A 6,000-nucleotide genomic window follows, 5' to 3' on the forward strand; every position below is an offset into this window, starting at 1 on the left:
ATTGAGGGGCACCAGCCCAGCAATCACTGCTCCCAAGAGCGGCTTCTAGCACCTCAATATCCGAATAAGCGCGAGATTTTCCATGATATGTTTGTTGCTCCTTCTTTAAGCGCTATTTTGTTTTTCTTACTTCAAAGTTATTAGGCTGACCTTAGGTTACTTAACCTCGTTGGGAATGTAGAAATCAGGTAGTATTTTGGTACATTCCTGCTATCAGATACTGTGCACAAAAGGAGCGTGACCGGTAGTGAAGATGTTACAAAAGTAACACCCCTACTATAACGTGTGGAAAAAAACCCAAAAACGACAACAAAAAGGATTTCTTCCCTACCAAGTAAAAGCAAAGCCCTGCTTTGTTAACTGTAGATGTGCAAAGAGGTCCAGGTTATTCTCATGGGTGATGGGTTTTGCACAAGTTCTCTAATTCTCCCAGTGAATGTAAAAAGCACTTCAAGTTTGCCCACATCTGTTTTACTCATGAGTATTACTGAGTTTCATTTTTACTCATATAACTAATTTTTCCTCTCTTGAAGACCCAGCTGTTAGTCATGTGAATCTCACTTTCCAAAGGAAAAAAAAAAAAAAAGGCAGACTCTCAGAATTCATAGTGCTTTTTTTTTTCCTTTTTTAAAAAATAATATTGAATGTCCCAGCACACAAAACTGCATTCAGCAGCATAGTTAGCAGCAAGAGAACTGTTCAGTGGTCTTACTTATTATTACGGCATTTCGCCATCTTGGTAAGTTAAAAATTGTTCAAAAACATTGATCAATGACAGCTGCAAAAATTCTACTGCATTGCTTTGGTCCTGACAGCTGCAAAAATTCTACTGCATTGCTTTGGTCCCCTGGCATTTATATAGATACAAAAGCAAGACATATGCTATAGATATTTGTTTTGAAGACACTCATATACGTGGCTATAGTTCCCCGTTCATGGCTTTCATCACACTTTATTGCACTCAGCTAAATACCACCCTATGCTCAGGTCTACGGTAGAGGAAACCCTGAAGGGGGCCATAATAGAGCAGAGTGCTCAGTAAATCACTGGTTGTGTAATTATGCAAAAAGGGAGGGTGAGCACGTCAACACATACTTAGTAAGGGTAGGAATAGACTCAAAATGCTTAAACACCCACAGTTTGCCGTGTCACTTAGTCATAAACGCATTCTCTGGGTAAGGCGCAGCATCATCCACTGATAAGACAAATTACTGAGCTTATAAAATGTAAGCGATAAACAGGATGTGAAAGGCTCATGATTTTCATAGATATATAAAAATGATAGTGACATTGTGTTTTCATGTCATTGAATTAAGATGATGTTCTAGTAAAAGACAGCATCTGTTGGTATTGCATTTCTTTAGCTTGTATGCTTAAACACATCAAATAAGATTTTCAAAATAAGTAATGACATAATCTCCTTTGAAAACTTAATACAGATCTGTCCCTATATACTAAGTGTGGAAGATGCAAAAAGAAGAGACAGCCTTATGCAAAACTCAGGCAGAAGTTACTTTTGTTTGTGTTTTTAAAGTTTACAGGCTAAGAGTGAATAACAGGAATGATACTGTAAGGTGCAGTTCATTAATCTCTCCAATTCTGATGTAACTATTTCAAACCATCAAGGGTGGTGGGGGAGAAAATTCTTATTTCACAAAAGTTTTTTTTACAGCCTTCTGAGTGGGTTTTTAAGAGACACTCATTTTACAGACACGTGTATCTTGGCATTGCCATGATGATAAGTGCTGGTGTACCGTTCGCAGCCCTCCCATCTTTCCTCATAGAGGTGGCAGCAATTTGGAGCCTAAGTCATGTCCCATCCCTCTGCTTTACCACTTGCTCTCTCTCTCACACAAGCATCCCCTACACAAAATGAACAGATTTTCAGGGTACACAGTTGTGCATGCACAGTTATGAAGCAGTAACGAATACTTTGTACTAGATTTTGAATATGCCCCTGTTCCTGCCTGGGGTTCAGCAGACGCAGCATCATGCTAGTCAGGGAAGCACCTTCCACTCTCACATTGCAGGAATGAGCCTACAGAGAGTGCTACTCAAAGCGGCTCTCTGCTAGCCTTCATACTGATGCAGAATAGTTTTTCACGTTCCAGTCCCTTGTTCTAATTGTAGGTTACCAGCTCCACTTCAGTAGGGAAAGGAGCAGGAGCAGCAGCGGGAAGGAGGCAGCACAGAAGGACATGTTCACACCAAGGCAGCACCGAGGCAGCTCCGCAGAGAGCAGGTGACAGGGAGCAGCAGCTCGGAAAGACACTGATATCCGGCACGTGCTAAAACAGGCTGCTGCGGGTAGCACCAAGGGCAAAGAAGGCCGTCCACCGCTGAAGGGTTAAACAGTAAACAGTTGCATTGAATTTTCCCTTTCGTGTAATAAGCTGAATAGGGCATGTGCAAAATTCTTTTTTTTTTTTTTCCAGCCTGCTAAATATAAGCAGGCCTGGAAACAAGGCTTTGACAGTGACTAGAAAGATCATCAGTGATACTTGGTAAGCCAGAAGCGCTTGAACACTTGTTTTCCCGAGGCCACCCTCGTGTGACAATAATGCTGTTAGATTGATGAGTCATTCACAAGAACCATATTCCTTAGCCTTCATCCTTGTGCATTCTTTACACTATAGCTTGGTACCAGCATTGCCATTGAACTACCCTAGTTCCCAGGAACAATGTGGTCAAGCCAGCACTGCACTCAGCCTCCCGAACAGCATCCCCATTATTTTTCCTGTTGCTTAAACACAGGCGCAAGCAGTCTGCAGAGATTTTTTTTTTTTTATGGCAAGTATATGTCCGTTCAGTTAAATACAGATGTTGCAGAAGATTCTGCTACCCAGCCCTTTCTTAAAAATTTCAGATTTTTTCTTTTTTTTTTCTTTTTTTTTCCCCCCACAGATTCATTTGAGTGCTTAATTCAATTAAAAGCCTAGCAAGAGTCAGAGACAGTGATGCCTTAAAGCTCAGGACTGCTAAATACATATTTACAGAACTGCTCGCTGCCAAACTACTTAGTGTTCTTTACAACTCATCACAGTTTCCACTGACTGTAAACAAATAAAATTTTCTGATGGTCTAGATCCACATTTTGAAATCCCACTGCTGAGACTGGAGGGGGAGCTGCAAGGGTATTACGGGTAATTACGGGTAAATGCATCATTTAAATCTGAACTAGAGATACTCATCCCAAGCAGACAGAGCAGGAGGGGATTGGGAAAGCACCTGCAGGCTCTACCTACAACAAAGTTGATAAAGATTTCTGTAAAGTGAGACGTGCTGACTGCACTAAGTTAAAAGGCAGGCTCCGAGACACAAATATAAATGTGTGGGGGTGGGTGCAACAGACACCAAGAAGAGGCACAGGCAAGAGTTAGCAATAAAAAAGCCACTGCACCGACTCCCAAATGAAACAGAAAAGAACACAAATTACTCCCCAGTACTGAAAGGAGCGCAGTCCCCAAAACTGAATAACTGTTGACCCACCAGCTTATGAAAAATTAAATCAATGACTTAATTGCCAGAATATTGCAGTATATTGCCAGGATTGCAAGATACCCTCTAACACAGCAGTAGCCTCCATTTGGGGATCAAAAGGATATATGCTCTTGGCTCATGCTAGAAGACAAGTGTGGACTAAGGAATGGGGGAATAATAGGCAGGACTGTGGGAGGGACAAAGTGAATGAAGAGCAGACTGAGTTTGCTTTCCTGAGCAGATCCATTAGCAGTTCCCGGACTGCTTCTAATATCATCGACAAGCCTGACGTTTTTAATCTTTCTTTAAAGTCATCTTTTACAGAATTGTTTCTGTATACTAAAAATTCACTTTGATTGCCAATAACTAAGTGACATAAGCCAAAGTTTTACTCATATTGTCTTGTTGTTTAGGTTGCTTATGACTTAGTCTGGCATTATGATTGGAGTTTGCTTAATTTTTTGATTTGTTCTTGGGGAGAATGGAGAGTCTGAAGAGTGTGTAATCATTAAAAGTTTCAAGTGTTTGGGGTCATTGTTTAAAAGAAATTCTGTTTTTTTTTTGGTTAAATCCTATTGCTTTCAAGTAAAATCAAATTATCTCAAATCAATCAACATCACTGAAAAGAGAACTCTGCGTGTCTTTTATGGGTGAAATTTGAATGTTCTTTTATTCCAGGATGTTACCTATATGAGCCTGACATCTTCCAATGAAATATATCTTTTACCTTCTGATTTCTTCCAAGATGCAATGCAGACAGAAGATGGAAGGGGGAAGGTGCAAGTGCCATCTAGACAAATGAATGTCGAGCATTAGATAGCTGCATGCCAAAGAAGCATCAGGTGTAATTCTTGCAATATTTTCAATAATGTGGTAATGTTCTCAGAATTTTCTGTTGGAGGCTGAAATTCCTTTCAAACTTTTACCAGCCTATGTCTCAACTCAAGGGAGCTTTCTGCTACTTAAGCAGTTGCCACCAACTAGGGCAGACATGGATTAAGCTGCTAAGGCAAACAAATAGTCTAAGAAATCAGAATAAAGCTAAGCTATTCTCAATACAAAGGAGACAGTCACAAAAATACAGTGATGTTTCTTTCAGAAGTCTATAATGACATGACCAGAGTCATCTCAGAACTGTGACATACACGTTAGTCATCAGCTGCTTAACTTCTGGCCATTAATTTTCTGTGAAAAGAATGCACACAAACAGAAGGTTTCCTATGCTCTTTACAAACTGCTGCCCAGATAGCAAGATAGGAAACAAAACTCCTTGGAAAAATAACCTTTGCTCTTAGATCATTCTTGATGAAAGGCCCATAGGTCTGAAAGGTACCTCCTTTTGGTATCTTCTAGGGTATATGGCCATTTTTAGAACAGACTGCAAACAATTGTGTACATGAGGGTTTATTATTATTATCACTATATAGTGCTTATCTTTCCCAGTGTTTAACTTTATGTCAGATTCAGATAAAGTATCGTCCTGAATTTTCAGGTTACATGCTATCTTTATTGCTGGTGGCACAGAAAATATTTGTCCTCAGTTTAGGAATTATCTAAACACAGATCAGAGGAAAAAAGGGATACGGCAGCCACAAAGAAGAACTCTGCAACATGGTATTCTGGAGGCTAAAATTTCCACAACATTTTCTAAGAGATGATGAAAAGACTGAATCGATTAAAAAAAATCTGGATTAAAACAAGAGACAATCTAACATCTACTAAAGACAAGAACAATAAAAAGGAGTTTATTTATTTTTGCAAACTTAAATACAGAAGTAAGGCAACTTGGTAAGGTTATGAGTACCAGAAAGAGGCTGCTGTGTAGTTTCTGAAAAGGAAAAGAAACCCTGTATTTTAGGGAAGGGGAATGAAGAATAGTGGGACTGTTTGCCAGAGGCAACCTAGTACTTATACATACAGGTACTTACAGATATAATCAAAATAAAACTGCACAGGGATACTGAATTTTGCAGTTGACTCAAGATGAAAGCAAAGATATCCAAGGCCAATAGAATATGAGAACATAAAATTGGTTATATCAAATGTTTTGGTGGACAATGCCCACCAAATATTAAGACTGACATCTAGTGAAAAAAAAAAGCCAGAAGTGGAGGCAAAACTAATCACTATATGCATCAAAACATTAGCTCAATTTACTGTATTCGTATCTTGCAAAATTGGAAATGGCACTGTCCTCTTCATAAAAAACAAAAAACACCCAACCAAACACACACAGATGAAGACATTATCTTGAGAATTCTAAGAAATCTAACTCCACTGCAGCTGACAAATGATGTGAGAGGTTCTTTACTTAGGAAATGTACTTAAAAAACAAAAGCTGAGTAAAGAATAAACACTCTTGTAGTTTAATGCAACTTGGGGAGTGCAAGAGAGATTAGAAGTTATTCTAAAACTTCTTCACTTTTTTTTTTTCTCTGTAAGTAATGTTTTCCACAGATTCCTAAATGCCTAATCCGTAATCAACAACTTTTCTGAGACAGTTAATCTACTTATGTAGGA

The sequence above is a fragment of the Tinamus guttatus genome, unplaced genomic scaffold (genome assembly GCF_059628265.1).
Source record: "Tinamus guttatus ecotype Peru unplaced genomic scaffold, ASM5962826v1 Tinamus_guttatus_pri_ptg000503l, whole genome shotgun sequence".
NCBI lineage: Eukaryota > Metazoa > Chordata > Aves > Tinamiformes > Tinamidae > Tinamus > Tinamus guttatus.